The following is a 17,107-nucleotide window of genomic DNA, read 5'->3' on the forward strand; positions in this document are numbered from 1 at the left end:
GACTGTCACATACTGGGTAAGGCAATTAATTAAATACAGTGGAAAATGTGAAATCTTTAAAAACTGGTTGCTGACTTACAATGCTAGGAGAGGATTTATGAACCATAAAAAACTCAAAATATTATCTTCCAAACTTTCCAAAACACCACTGATAGATTTTCTATAACACTGCTTTTGTTAAGTTATTCCCCTGTTCAAGAATCTATAATGTCTTCTTATTATTTCCTAATTCAAATACAAACTTCTACACAACTTCCAAGGCCCTCCAATATCTGGCTTCATAAATTTATGCAATTTTAATCCCCAGTTTCCCCCACATTTCCCCACTGAGCTCTGTGCTTCAGTCAGTCATTTTCTTTAGGCAAGTTCCAATCTTTCTTACAACCCTACGTTGGTCCTTACTTCCTGTGTCCTCTTCTTCCTTGGGGGGAGGGGGATCCTACCCACTTTTCAGGCCCAACTCAGTCTTAATCTATTTCATTTTAACCTCCTATTATAGCAAAAGACTATTATAAAAGTTACGAATGGCACTTACCTATTTCTTTGTTTTTAAACTAGTACTTTTTCCCTAAGTTAGATCTTAAAAGCCTTAAGAATATAGCAAACATTATCTATCCTTTCTCTTTTCCATTACAGGAGAGAAAATCTATTAAAAAGAAAAGAGAGACTTTAAAGATAGGAAACTAAGTCTCACAGAAATTAAATAAGAGCTCAAATCAAAGAGTTAAAAAGTTTAAAAACTAGTCAAAAACCCAATTTAGTGATCTTTTACTTTCACAGTATTGACACAGGAAGGAAAGATATATATGTCAAATCCCATGTCTTATTTTGCTTTTCAGCTTAATATAAAAATTAAAATTGCAAACAGGGCCCATTAGACACTTCCGTTTACTGTATGTTAACCCACTGACATTCCTCTTTCCTGATTAGACTGAAAGTTTATGAACTTTGAAGTTCCAATACAAATTGGATATGATTATTGGGCACAGGGGAGAGGGGGAGGATTAGTTAAGAACTTGCTTAGAGATACAAAAATGCAATTGAACTTGGTAAAGCAGCCTTAAGAATCTCTCTTGGGTGCTATTTATACATTTTTTTTTTCCTGATTATAACCATGCAGTATGATTCCATTTGGGATTTCAAGTAAAACTGGAATGCTGTATTCCCTAAAGAATGAATAGTGTTTAGCTGAAGGAAAAAAAAAGGAATGTGATACTTCTGGTCAAAAGTTCTCTTTCTGGAATTCATGATAAATGAAAAGAATTTTGGCAGTTACTATAATGTCATTCTACATCTCAAAAGCAACGTGCAATTCCTCATGTCACTACAACTTGGTTATTCACTGAAACAACTGATCTTACTACAAAACAAGTTAAAGAAACAAACAAAGCCTCCTTCAGTTCCTGCCTTGATTCATTATTAGAATTCACCTTTCCTTTCACCTCACCCACAATCCCAGATACTGAATGCCAAATGTTGGTCTCTCTCAAAGACAGGACATTAGACAATTTAAACATCAGCAAATTGAGTTCGGCTATCCTTAGTCACTGACTGATGACTTTATTCCTATTTGTACATTTTTTAAGTAATACTTAGGTCCTTCCCGGAAGTCCTTTTTGCATTCCAGATTACGACAGGGACTTAAGTACAACAAAGAAAAAAATGCAAAAAGTCAAGTGTCAGGCAGGACAAGAGTTACAAGCATATACACACATGTAGGTAAGTGTGGGTCAAATTCCCGATCACCAAGATATTAATAAAAAATTATAAGAAATATCTAATTTAGCCTAAAGTAACTTAATTCTGCCTTAGAATCAAATCTTAAAATATGATCAGAAAGTATATGTTTCTAACATATGTAAGGAGAAAATATTTACAAAGAATTTATTTAAAATCTATAATAGATAATATTTGTACCATACATCCAATCTTCTAATATCATGTGATAATCAGATATAAAAAAATGTTACCATCAATTGTTTATCTCTGATTTTAGAAGAGAGACTAAATATATCTGCTCTCCCCAAAATCAGAGATGATATAACTGAATTAGTTAAAACTTCCCTAGAGGAGTTTCAATAAACAAACAACTTTAAAGGAACACTAGAAAATCACAAATATTTTAAAACAATTGTACACCCTACATGTCTAAATTAACCAAGGTTCATTTAACAAATGACTATTGCCTTTCCTTCTTTTGCTGATTACCTGCTGGAGCAAAAAAAAAAAAAACAAACCACCAACCCAGCATCTTCCTCTGTTAAAGTCACATCTGCAGGAAAAAGGCTACTAAAAAAAGAATAGTCTGCTGTTCCAAGTTCATATCCTGCCAGTAGATATTTTGCAATGCTCAGGGCTGAACAATGTTTTAAAAGAATAGTTTTATATGTTCATATATTTAAGGTGTAAATTCTAGACTCAGAAAATTAAAATGGTAGTTGTATGTACTAATTATTTTACTGAATAAGTCTGCCACCTTTGTCTTTGATTTGTACATTTTCTAAAACCTTATATAACAACAATTTTCCAGTACTTCCTGTTCCCCTTGTCTTTTGCAGTGAATGTACTTACAATTTATGATTCTCATGTGTACTCATATAAAGAACAAACTAGAAACAAATTTCATTTAGAAAAATCCAGAAAATAAGAATTTGGATATATGTACAGATAAAAAAACTATGCAGGCATAAGCAATAAGCACAATTCTAGTTGAAATGCACTTAATCTCTCAAGGTAAAAGTTTAAGCTACATAAATGTTCATTTAGTTGTACATATGCCATGGCAAAGTTAAAATAAGAATTAAAAATTCTTAACCAAGTGATATTGTTATCTTGCATACACTGGTGAAAATCGTTTTCATAAATTTAAGTTTTTATTAAAAGGATTCTCTAATTTAAACTCTGATGGCTAAATTAATAAATAACTGCTTAGTAAATTAGAGTTTAACAGTATATGAACCAAAGAATATTTAATCTCCTGAAATAAAACTATTTACAGGATCATGTAAAATCATCTACCTAGTAGCTGTCGTACAATTCCTTATGTTTTTATGTTTATTTCAGTGTTTCCCAACACTGTGCTGTGGAATCACCTGGGAGCCTTTTTAAATTTTTCAATGCCAGGGCTTTATCTCAGATTGTATAAATCAGAGTATCTTGGCAGTTAGGCCTCAGAAGTAACATTTAAAAATTTTAAATTGTGATAAAAACACACAACATAAAATTTACTATCTTAACCATTTGTAAATGCACAGTCAGTTGAGTAGGATTAACTATATGCATACTGTTGTGCAACAGACCTCTAGAACTTTCTCATCTAGCAAAACTGAAACTCTATACCTATTCAACAACAACTCCCCATTTACCACTGCCTCCAGTCCATGGCAACCCTATTGTGCTTTCTCTTTCTATGAGTTTGACTACGTTAGATACTTCTTAACAAATGGAATCATTCAGTATTTTTCTTTTCATGACTGGCTTATTTCACTTAGCATAATGTTCTCAAGGTTTGCCTATGTTGTATCATGTGATGGGATTTTCTTCTTTTTTAAGGCTGCATGATATTCCATTTTATGTATATATCACATTTTTTTAATCCATTCATCCACTGATGGACATTGGGTTGCTTCTACTTCTTGGCTATTGTGAATAGTGCTGCAACAGACATGGGGATGCAAATATCTTTGAGATCCTGCTTTAAATTCTTTTGGAAATATAGCTAGAAATGGGGTTGTTGGATCATATAATAAATAGAGTTAAAAATTCTTTTTTAAATTTTTTGAGGACCCTCCATATTGCTTCCCACGGTGGCTGTACCATTTTACATTCCCACCAACAGGGCGCAAGTGTTCCATTTTCTCCACATCCTTGCTAATGTTTGTTATTTTCTGGGTTTTTTGGATAGTAGCCATCCTCAAAAGGGTGGGGTGGTATCTCATTGTAGTTTCAATTTGCATTTCTCTAATGGTTAGTGATGATACGCAACATCCAAGTAATAATGTCCAGTCAGAAATATGGGATCAACACTTACAAGAGAAGATAATGCATGGGGAGATAATGGTTGATATATAATTAGATAACAGACAAAATTTTTAGGTAAGCCTGCTTTGTTTCTTCCACCTCAGACTCAGCTTGCTTCCTTCTTTGAAATCTTCCCAATCTCTCCTTTTTCTAAAGAGTATTCTTTCCATTTAATTCTGCTCTTAAGAAAGGATTTAATATGACTTGCGGAATGTTTTTTATTTCTTTCAGGGATATTTATGTATAAAGCCTTAACATTGTTTGATAAGGAAAGACATGTTTTTCCCCTCACATGGTAAGGAGGAAGTAGAAAAAGCTGTAAGCTTTAGCTAAAAGGCAGAGGTATGTAGGTCTGGTACTCCCACAGCCAATTTTAAAGATGACTAATAGCTGATCCCCTATTTCACCTAAGATTGATCAATTTTAGAAACAAAAACAAACAACATTGATATAAAAATACAGTTTCATACAATCTAAGCATTTACTTGGAGACCTGTAGAACAAAATATAGTAGTCCTCCTTTATCTGCAGTTTCATTTTCTGTGGCTTCAAGTCTGAAAATATTAAATGGACAATTCCAGAAATAAATAATTCATAAGTTTTAAATTGCACACCATTCTGAGTAGCATGATGAAACCTCACATAGTACCACTCCTTCCAGCCCGGAACACCAATCATCCTTTTGTCCAGCAAATTCCCAGTGTACATGCTACCTGCCCACCTGCTAGTCACTTAGTAACCATCTAGGTTATCACAGTGCTTGTGTTCAAGTTACCTTTCTTTTACTTTCTAATGGTCCCAGAGTGGAAAGAGCAGTGACACTGGCAATTTGGATATGCCAAAGGGAAGACAGAAAGTGCTTCCTTTAAGTGAAAAGGTTAAAGTTCTCAAGTTAATAAGGAAAGAAAAGTCTTATGCCAAAGTTGCTAAGATCTACATTAAGAATGAATCTTCTATCAGTAAAACTGTGAAGAAGGAAAAAGAAATTCATGCTAGTTTTGCTTTCGTACCTCAAACTACAAAAGTCATGGCCTTAACTAAGATGGAAAAGGCATTAAATTTGTGCATGAAAGTCACCAACAAAAACGTGTTCTGACTTATGGTAAATGGGTGGATGCTGTCCGCAGTTTCAATCATCTACTGGGATAAGAGAAGACTACTGTATATTTCTTATGTATTTTAGATGGTAGAGATAGAACTCAGGATGGGTCCTGAAAATCTACTTAATATTTGAATGATGAGACTTGTCTAACATCTCGCTTGTTCAGCACCCTCAATTATGTTGCATACAGCCAAGGTTCTAAAAGTAGGCCAAACAAGCAAACTACAAAGGAGTAAAATTAGGTATTACAAATCTTTATTAAAAGGCACTTGATTTTCTTCATTGGAGAATCCTTTTACTCTCACTGAGTTACTAGATACTATCATTTTACACATAATTTTAGCAAATTCAACTTAGTGATTTTCCAATCTATAACAAATGCATTTACACTGGAGATGAAGATGGAGACAAGTCTCAGCAAACATTAATAGTCTAAGTCAGCCCTTCATACCTAGGTACTTACAAATTACTTGTGTGTATCATTTATTACAGCAGATTACAAGAATTGATACTCTATGGAGTAGTCTTACTCATTGAAGGTTAAATTATATTAGTATGCATTCTTAGAAATATGCATAACTTGTATAATGTACAGTTACACACACACACATCCCTACCTTGTCTGTATCTTCCTTTTGTTTTCTGCCAGCTGCTACTAAAACCTTGACCCTTTCATGAGTCACCACATAAGCAGCTCTTACTTTGGCTTCGCCCTTTCTGCCTAGTTTCGCTACTCCAACCACCTGACTCAACTGTTGAAAACTCTTCCTATTTTTCCTATGAAAAGCAAAGAATGCAATAGGGTTAGAGTGTCACAAAATGCTACAGAATTGAATCCATTTTTGAAAGAGAAAGCCAGGGAGGAAGAGTTTGACAAAAAAGAAACAAGAATAAGGGAGACACAGGACTCGGCTCACAAATACTTGTAATTTATATTAGCAAAAATATTCATTCCTCCTAAGTATTTATGACAGACACTTTGAGGTATTAGATACTATAATAACTTGTTCTGCTTTCTCCCTTTTTAGCATCAGTAGGAAAAACTGAAGGATTTCCCTATTATCTGAGTAGTTTCATAAATTGCTAGACTAGGAAACCTTCTAAGAGAATGTGATAATTTTTGTATTAATATGTATATTTTAAAAATTCTTTTAAAAATACGAAAATTAAAATCATCTATCCCTACTTAAAAAAAAAAAAAAAGAGAGAGAGAGATCCACTTCTTAACATTGCCTGATGGCTATAGATCTCCGCTTGTCCCTGTTGTATTCAGAGTAGAGTTCAATCTCTCTCCCCTATCGCAAAAAATCTTGACCCCTACTTAAATAAAGTCTTTCTTTACGAAAAAACAGAACAAAAAGAGAAAAAGTTTCCTTACCTCACTAATATAAACAAGTTTTTCTATATTATTCAGACCTAGATATAAATACACACATGTAAAATTTTTTTAAATAAAAATATATATTTGTTCACATCTTATGGTTCTCACGTAACAGAATCTTGGAGAACTTTCCAGATAAATCTCATGCTTTTCCATGTCTGGAAAACATGGTATATTTACCTAACACCAAGACTACTGAGAAGGTTTTCAGCATTTTGCTGTTACGAGAAACACGAACAGGCCTGTTGTAACAAATTAGAATCTCGCCATTAAAGTGTGAATACACCAACACAAGTTAATAATACTTAGTTACAAACATTTTGCACTTTGGCCCATCTGATAACCAAAATCTTCCTTCACAGTTATTCTGATTTTTAAAAATTATGACTGAGATTGGAGGCAGCTTCTCATGATTTCTGGCAATGTGCAGCTCTTCTTCAGTAAACTGACAGTTTGTGTTCTGTTTTTTTCACTTGGGTTTTACTATTAATTTCTAGATGTTTTTGATCAAGATAATCAGCCTTTTTGTTTTTTAATTTGGTTGACAATGTCTACCACAGTACACTAATATTAAGAAAATTTATCCAAAACTTGGAAATGAAAATAGTATAGCATATTCTTTCAATGGCATACTGGGCAACTGTTTTAAGAAGACCACCAAAGGATTATTTAATTCTTGAAGATAATATACCTGTGTATGACCTTCCTATTTACGATTTGATTACAGCCCACACACTATGAAGAAGTTCCATGTAACTTGTACATTTCTGTCCTGGAGAAACACAAACCCAAAGGTTATGGTTTTACAATTTTTTAGAATATTAACCAAATTTATATCTAATCAATTTTATTCTTAAGGCATCATTTTTCAAAATGCCTTTCCAGATGGACTAATAAATCTCTGTTCTTTAGATGCTCTGATACCTAGCTTTATTATCTTACTGGTTCCCACTTTAATTAAAAGGTTGCATGAGTTTCTGATACATATTCATTCTATATTTGCATGAGTCATGTTTCTTTTTTTTTTTTGAGACAGAGTCTCACTCTGTTGCCCGGGTTAGAGTGAGTGCCGTGGCGTCAGCCTAGCTCACAGCAACCTCAAACTCCTGGGCTTAAGTGATCCTACTGCCTCAGCCTTCCGAGTAGCTGGGACTACAGGCATGCACCACCATGCCCGGCTAATTTTTTGTATATATATATTTTAGTTGTCCATATAATTTCTTTCTATTTTTAGTAGAGATGGGGTCTCGCTCTTGCTCAGGCTGGTCTCGAACTCCTGACCTCCAGCGATCCACCCGCCTCGGCCTCCCAGAGTGCTAGGATTACAGGCGTGAGCCACCGCGCCCGGCCGAGTCATGTTTCTAACATGAAACTTATACACTGACATTTAATTTATTTATAGGTAGATCTATCAACTTTTTTCCTTGGGCTTTACCTTATTGACTGAGGAAGGTCACCTCCATCTCTGCATTGTAAAAATAAATAAAAATGGATATTCTCTATATTTTCCACAGATTTAAAAAAAAATTTACTTAGAATTTTACCATGAATAATATGATCATGTAGTTTTACTCTTTCAATATGTAATGAATTATATTGATATATTTCATCATAATGAAATATGATGTACTTCCAGAATAAACTATATGGCATATTATTCTCTCAACAGTCTACTGGATTCAATTTTTTAATACTTTGCTTAGGATTGTTACATCCATATTTTCTCCCTTTTGCTATCTTCATTAGGTTACATGTACTAATGTAATGCTGCCTTCATATAATAAACTGGGATGCTTTCTATATTTTCAATATTTTGGAATAGTTTTAAAAATAACTTAAGAATCTTCAGTTGCTTGTTCATGAGCTACACTAGAAAAGGCAGTAGGCCTAGGCCTATAAACCACATGGGCCTACTGCCCTTTTTTGGTGACAGATCTTTAACAACTCTTAATTTCAGCTTTACAGAAAAGTTATAAATATAATACAGAATCCTTGTATATCCTTCACCCAGCTTCCTCTTATGTTAACATCTTGTAGAGAAATAGTACATTTGTTTAAACAAAGAAGTTAGCATTAGTATAACATTATTAACCAAGCTACAGACTCTATACAGATTTCCCCAGTTGTTCCACTAATGTCTTTTTTCTGTTGCAGGACACTATATTGCATTTAGTGTCATGACTCCTTAGTCTCCTCTGTTCTGTGACAGTTTCTCAATCTTTTCTTCCCCCCCCCAAACTTGACAATTTTGAAAAGCACTAGTTAGAAATTTTATAGACCGTCATCTCAAAATTTGAGTTTATTTCATGTGTTCTCATGCCTAAACTGGCGTTTTGGGTTTGTGGGAAGGATACCACAGAGGTAATGCTTCCTTCTCACTGAATCACATTAGGTGGTACATTCACATTCTAGTAACATGACTTATTACTGGTGATGTTAACCTTGATCACTTAGTTATTAACAGCTTTTTCACTTCATCCATTGTTATTAGTCTGTTCAGGTTTTCTACCTTTTCTTGAGTTTCATTCTGATAATTTATATTTTGTCAAAAGAAATCATTTGTCTCACCTAGATTTCAAAAACTGTATATGTTTAAAACTGCACAAAAGCTTTACTTATATTGTTTTTAATATCCTCTAAATCTGTGATTATACTGCCTTTCTCAATCCTAAGGCTGTATATTATCTTCTTTCTTTAGGCTTTTTTGGAGTTTGCCTAATTTGTTCATCTTTTGTTTTGAGTTTTATTATCAATTATATTTTGGTTTTCTAATTTGTCCCCTTTTAGCCCCATTATTTATCAAAGAAGTAATATTTAGAACTTGATAGGGGGCCAAGGTGTTGACAAATCAAGAAGTGAAGGGGAAGGCAAAGGGAACAAGGCAGATGACTAAAGCAACAGAGAATTGGAAACTACTGGGCAAGTAATCTAGCCTAGCTACAATACATAACATATGCAGGAATGAACAAGGAAGAATAGATGTAAGCAACATTGAACAGGTGAGAATAAAATACTACTCAATAAATATCCTCAAAACATTAAACATAAAATTTCCATATACTCCAACAATTTCACTTCTAAGTATGTACCCAAAGAACTGATAGCAGGGACTATAACAGACATTTTTACATCCATGTTCATAGCAGTATTATTCACAATAGCCAAAAGGTGGAAATAACCCTAACGTTCATCAGTGGATGAAAAGATAAACAAAATGTAGTATATACATACAATGGGATATTATTTATCCTTAAAAAGGAATAAAATTCTGATACCTGCTACACCATGGATGAACCTTGAAGTCATTATATTAAGTGAAATAAGCAGGACACAAAAGGACAAATACTGTATGATTTCACTTATATAAGGTATCTAAAATAGGCAAATTCATAGAGACATAAATGAGAATAGAAGTTACCAGGGAAGAGGGGAATGACAAGTTATTGTTTAATGAGTATAGCGTTTTAGTTCGGGATGATGGAAAAGTTCTGGAAATCAATAGACTGACAGTTGCACAACAATGTGAATGCACTTGATGCCTTTGAATGGTACACTTAAAATGATTAAGTTTTATGTTATGTATATTTTACAATAAAAAAATTAAAATAAATATATAAGTAGATTCCCTACTATCAGGAATTGAAGATCCTATAAAATAAGTTTGAAATGTTTTTCACTTATATCTTACTATTCACTGACAAAGTATTTGGCTCTCAAAAGAAGGTTTAAAGAATGAATGAACACACTGTTTCCTCTGTCAGGTTAGTATTATCCTCACAATCTTCTGAGGAAGCCATGCTATAATAATTTCTGCAATGCTTACCCCTTTTTCTCCTGCTGTTTTCTTGTGAACATCCCTCTATTGCCTCCGTACCCTGCCTCCCCATCTAAATCTTACTCATCCTATAAAGATTGGTTCTCCTCCACGAAGTCTTTCCCGATAATTCCATGTGACAGTTCTGTCTCTACTTTCTATTCAAATATCTTTTTGTGCCAACGTATGTCACTTTACTATAATTTTAGAATTTTATTTATTAACATCATCTAGCAGTTAAATACTCTACTGGAATAAGACTGAAAGCACCTTAACAGATAGGGATTTTTGTGATGCTTCTTTTATAATCGCTACATGGCCTAACATAGTGCTAATTAACACAGAAGACAAAAGTGGTTAAGAGCTGAAGATCTGCTGTCACTAACTCAATACAAAAACCAACTCGACCACTAAATAGACTAGGAAAGCTATGAGGCTAAGCAAGTTACTTACTCTCTCAAAGCCTCACTTTCCTCACTTGCAAAATGGCAAGAATAAAAATATTTATAGGCCGGGCGCGGTGGCTCACGCCTGTAATCCTAGCACTCTGGGAGGCCGAGGTGGGCGGATCGTTTGAGCTCAGGAGTTCGAGACCAGCCTGAGCAAGAGCGAGACCCCATCTCTACTAAAAATAGAAAGAAATTATATGGACAGCTAAAAATATATATAGAAAAAATTAGCCGGGCATGGTGGTGCATGCCTGTAGTCCCAGCTACTCGGGAGGCTGAGACAGGAGGATCGCTTGAGCCCAGGAGTTTGAGGTTGCTGTGAGCTAGGCTGACGCCACGGCACTCACTCTAGCCTGGGCAACAGAGTGAGACTCTGTCTCAAAAAAAAAAAAAAAAAAAAAAAATATTTATAACATTATCTGAAGATTAAGTAAAATAATGTTAAGAGAACATAAGCACTCAATAAAGGTTAGCTTTCAGTATTAGTATTAGAAGTGTTTGACACTATTTAGCATAAATGGTGTTTAGCAAATTTCTAAGAAGTTGAATTACAAATAAAAACTTTCAATTTTGGTGAATCCACAGAACAATGGTGATAAACTATAAAAAATATAACAATATGATTAAACACATACTTACTTGTTTGCCAGTTCTTAAACTACCTTCCTAACTAGACTACCTCCATGAAGTCAGGGATTGTATCAATTTTACCTACTACTATATAGAGAGCACCTAGCACAGAATTTGGGAGAAACATACTACATGTAAATATAGCATTCAAATAACTGCTGAATAAATTAATCTAATAGCTAATATTTATAAAATCCTAAGAGTTTACAGAGATGCTCACATCACTAACAGCAACCTCTCTTCCTCTCAAAAAAATTGATTCTGTCTTCCTGAACAGTAAAAGCAGAGGTTGCATTTTTACAAAGGTCACCACAGAATATCAATCTGTTTCAGTCCCTGCCAATTTTACAACATGTTCTAACCCCAGGAACACATGCAAGATAAAGAATCTGTAGTGGTACATCACACACTGGTTAAAGACTGATGACTCTGGCATTAGATGAAACTACAGTACTGAACTTCAAAGTCCTAAAGAAACTACTGTTGTTTAGACTGAAAGTGAGAAACAGTGTATTTTGGCAGTTTTATTAATTTATAAACTTAATTTGTAAGAAAAATACTCAACAAAATAAAAGATGGTGAACTTAAGAGTGTTGTAAACATTTTATCAGTTTAAAACAGGTAAGGGAAATAACTGTGTTTTCTTTCAAACTACATTTGCTAATCATTTTATATGAATGTTTATTTTTCTGCTTGCTTTCTTACCTAGTGTAAGTCAGCTATCAAAACAGGAATTCCTCTCCACCTGGACCAACGCAGATAGTATCCAAACAAGCTGACAAGCGGCTAAAACAGTCATGTTTCCCATGGAATACTATGTTTTGCTCCTTTGTTACTATTTTCTTGGTGGTAAGAAGCCTTGAGAAAAATGGTCTTGTGGTTATTTGCATGCAATTTCTCTTTCTTCAAAGGAATCAATAGCTATTTATTAAACACATAGCCATGCATTGTGCTTAAGCATTGAGGAAACTAAGAAATTATGAGTTAAATCAGGTGCTCTCTTACATTAGCTCACAATCCTCCTTTAATTTTGTTGAAAGCTATTAACTTGAAATCATACAATTTCCAAAAGGATTTATACCCAGACATAAGAACTATTTAGTTTCTAATTTTCGGAAAGTATACCAAAATGGTTTTTCCTAAAATTATCTTATAAATATTAATTATACCTGTTACTCTTTTACCTAGAGAAAGCTTCTTCAATTAAATATTCTAAAAAGGGACTGGAAAAACTTAAAATATCCTTAAATTTCAATATACCTCTGGTAAAACAATATTTTTAAGTTTTATTTTGAAATAATTATAGAATCTCATCAAGTTATACCATACTACAGTGAGGTGCGCCTTGTAGTCTTCACTCTGTTCCCCTCAGTGGTTACTTCTTAAATAACTATCATACAGTATCAGAACCAGAAAAATTATGTTGGCACAATGTATGTGTATAGTTCTGTGTTATTTTATTACATGCATGTATTTGTATAATCACCATCACAATCAAGAAATAAAAGTATTCCATCACCATGAAGATCTTCCCCATGTTATACCTTTATAGTTTCACCTAATCCCCTCCCCCACTAAAATCCCTTGGCAACCACTAATTTGTTAATGATCTCTATAATTTTTATTTTATTTACATAATGCTATATAAATGGAGTTATACAACATCTGTCTTTTTTTTTTTTTTTTTTATGAGACAGAGTCTCACTCTGTTGCCCAGGCTAGAGTGCCATGGCATCAGCCTAGTTCACAGCAACCTCATCATCACAGAAACTAGAGAAAGGAAAGTAAAATAATGCAGTCACCCTGGAAAACAGTTTGGTAATTACTTACAATACTGACTATAAACTTAATCATGTGACTCAGCAGTTGTACTCTTGGGCATTTCTCCCAGACAAATTAAAATTTATTTCTGCACAGCAACCTGTACGTGATTTTATTTTCAATGGCCAAAAATTGGAAACAACCAAAATGCCGTGCAGTAGTAGTAATGGTTAAACTAACTGTGGTACATCTATACTATGGCATACCACTCAGCAATGAAAAGTAGTGAACTACTGATACACTCAACAATTTGGTTGGATCTCAGGGGCATTATCTGAGTGAAAAAAAACCAATCTCAAAAAGACACATGTTGGCCAGGCATGGTGGGTCACACCTGTAATCCTAGCACTGGGAGGCTGAGGCAGGTGGATCGTTTGAGCTCAGGAGTTCGAGACCAGCCTGAGCAAAAGCGAGACCCCGTCTCTACTTAAAAAATAGAAAGAAATTATATGGACAACTAAAAAAAGTATATATAGAAAAAATTAGCCAGGCATGGTGGCACATACCTGTAGTCCCAGCTACTCGGGAGGCTGAGGCAGTAGGATCGCTTAAGCCCAGGAGTTTGAGGTTGCTGTGAGCTAGACTGACGCCACGGCACTCACTCTAGCCCGGGCAACAGAGTGAGACTCTGTCTCAAAAATAAATAAATAAATAAATAAAAATAAAAAAAATAAAAAACATAAAAAAAAAATAAAGCAGATAAGACAGGAGTGACAAATTAAAGACTCAATACCCTTTAAAATAGCAACAAAGAAAATAAAATATCTAGGTATATATCTAACTAAAGAGGTAAAGGACCTCTATAAGGAAAACTATGAAACACTGAGAAAAGAAATAGCAGAACTTGCAAATAGATGGAAAAATATACCATGCTCGTGGATCGGAAGAATCAACATTGTTAAAATGTCTATACTACCCAAAGTGATCTACAGATTCAATGCAATCCCTATTAAATTACCAACATCATTCTTTACAGACGTAGAGAAAATAATTATACACTTTGTATGGAATCAAAGAAGATCCCATATAGCAAAAGCAATTTTAAGCAACAAAAACAAAATGGGAGGTATTAATTTGCCAGACCTCAAACTATACTACAAGGCCGTGGTTCTTAAAACAGCCTGGTATTGGCACAAGTGCAGGGACACAGACCAGTGGAACACAACAGAAAATCCAAATATAGAACCATCCTCATATAGTCACCTAATTTTTGACAAAGCGGGAAAGAATATACTCTGCGGACAAGAATCCCTATTCAATAAATGGTGCTGGGAGAATTGGTTAGCCACTTGTAGAAGACTGAAACAGGACCCACAGCTTTCACCTCTCACAAAAATCAAATCACGGTGGATAACAGACTTAAACCTTAGGCGTGATACAATCAGAATTCTAGAAGAAAATGTAGGAAAGACTCTTACAGACATTGGCCTAGGCAAAGAATTTATGAAGAAGAACCCCAAGGCAATCACAGCAGCAACAAAAATAAATGAATGGGACATGATTAAATTAAAAAGCTTCTGCACAGCCAAAGAAACAGTCCAGAGAATAAACAGACCACCTACAGAATGGGAAAAAATTTTTGCATACTACACATCTGATAAAGGACTGATAACAAGAATCTATTTAGAACTCAGGAAAATCAGCAAGAAAAAATCAAGCAACCCTATCAAAAAGTGGGCAAATGACACGAATAGAAACTTCTCGAAAGATATAAGAATGGCTAACAAACATATGAAAAAATGCTCAACATCCCTAATCATCAGAGAAATGCAAATCAAAAGCACAATGAGATATCACTTAACTCCAGTGAGAATGGCCTTTATCAAAAAATCCCAAAACAACACATGTTGGCATGGATGTGGAGAGACAGGAACACTCATACACTGCTGGTGGGACTGCAAACTAGTGCAACCCCTGTGGAAAGCATTATGGAGGTATCTTAAACAGATTCAAGTAGACCTGCCATTTGACCCAGCAATCCCATTACTGGGCATATACCCAAAGGAAAAAAGGTCATTCTGTAACAAAGACACATGTACCCGAATGTTTACAGCAGCACAATTCACAATAGCAAAGATGTGGAAACAACCCAAATGCCCATCAATACATGATTGGATTAGTAAGCTGTGGTATATGTATACCATGGAATATTACTCAGCTATAAGGAATGATGAAGATACGACATCTCTATGGTTCTCCTGGAGAGAGTTGGAACCCATTATATTAAGTGAAGTATCCCAAGAATGGAAAAACAAGCATCACATGTACTCACCAGAAAATTGGTTTCCCTGATCATCACCTAAATACAAATCTGGGAACGACACCAATTGCATATCAGACTGAGGTGGGGGGTGGGGGAGGGGATGGGGGTATGCCTACACAATGAGTGCATTGCGCACCGTTTGGGGAGCAGTAACACTTGAAGGTGCTGACTCGGGAAGGGGGCGTGGGGAAGGGAGGGATATATACCTCATGATGGGTGCAATGTGCATGACCTGGGGAACAGACACGCCTGGAGCTCTGACTTGGGGGGAAAGGCGGTACAGGAGCAACGTATGTAACCTGCAATTCTGTATCCCCCATAACAAGATGAAAAAAAAAAAAAAGAAAAAAAAAAGAAAAAAAAAATAAATAAATAAAAATAAAGCAGATAAGACAGGAGTGACTGGGATACCTGGTTTCACATTAGTCTGTGCTTCATATTTTACTTTTATATTTACTATCACATGGGCTAAAATTGCTTCTCTACATAAGCCCCTATTCAATCTTGGCTATTTGCTTTATTTAATTTTGTTTAATAAAAAAGGCAGTGATAAGCAATTATCTTCCTGCCTTCATTCCAAAAATATTACTAATCTTGCCCAGGTGGAGTTATTGTCCTTACTGGTTTCCTTGTCAAGGAAAAGCAACAGAACATGTCAGCTTTTTGCATGGCTTCCTTCCATCTACATTACTGAGTGCCTACTGGGTAGATCATTTTGCGCCTACTCACTGAGCCCGGGTTAGCAGAAGTGCAAGTCAACTATGATGTAGATGCTATCCAGGAGATTCAGAAGGAAAATCCCTAGGTGTGGCTTCTATGTGTAAAAGGCCTTTGAACATGTAAGTATAGGAGATTAATTTAATATTTCACTTTGACATGATGATTTATAAGAAGAAATATATATTCTGTCTTTGCTCCTAGTCCCTGGCACAGAGCTTCTAAACCCTTATAATTTCCTGAGTGATAAGGGTACTAGGAGCATCTATTTGGTCTTTGACCTAACACACAGCTCCTAAAACCTTTGGAATCTCAGGAGTGTCTTTTTGTATGCTAATGAGATGACTAGGGCTGAGAGCTTCCAGAGAACTTCAGGTTGGGGGCTGCTTGCCAAGGGAGCCAACAATGTGCTTAGAGCATTAGAACTTTCAGCCCTTCTCTCCCTGATCTTTTAGGAAGGGAGAGGGGCTGGAGGTTGAACTAATCACTACTGGCTAATGATTTAAACAATCATGCCTACATAATGAGGCCTCCATAAAAGCCCAAAAGGATGGAGTTCTGAGACCTTCTGGGTTGGTGAACACATGGAGGTTCTGGGAGGTGGCATGCCTAAGGAGAGCAAGGAAGCTCTGTGACCCTTCCCTATAACTGCCCAATGCATCTCTTGCATTTGGCTATTCCTGAGTTGTATCATTTATAATCAACTGTTACTCATAAGTGAAATGTTACCCTGAGTTCTGTCAGCCATTCTGGAGAATTTCAAACTGGAGGAGAGGGTCATAAGAACCTCTGATTTATAGCTAATCAGTCAGAAACATAGGTGACAACTTGGACTTGCAACTGGCATCTGAAGGGGAAATCAGTCTTGTGGGACTGAACCCTTAACCTGTCAGGTCTGTGCTAACCCCAA

At 35.2% G+C, this 17,107-nt stretch overlaps 1 protein-coding gene across 4 annotated transcripts in view; it reads right to left on the bottom strand.

Moving 5' to 3' along the window:
• The window catches only part of SBF2 (SET binding factor 2), a 417,689-nt gene that overhangs the window by 264,430 nt on the left and 136,152 nt on the right, over positions 1-17,107 (bottom strand). The window lies entirely within an intron of this gene.

Source organism: Eulemur rufifrons, chromosome 6, assembly GCF_041146395.1.
Source record: "Eulemur rufifrons isolate Redbay chromosome 6, OSU_ERuf_1, whole genome shotgun sequence".
NCBI classification, from domain to species: Eukaryota; Metazoa; Chordata; class Mammalia; order Primates; family Lemuridae; genus Eulemur; species Eulemur rufifrons.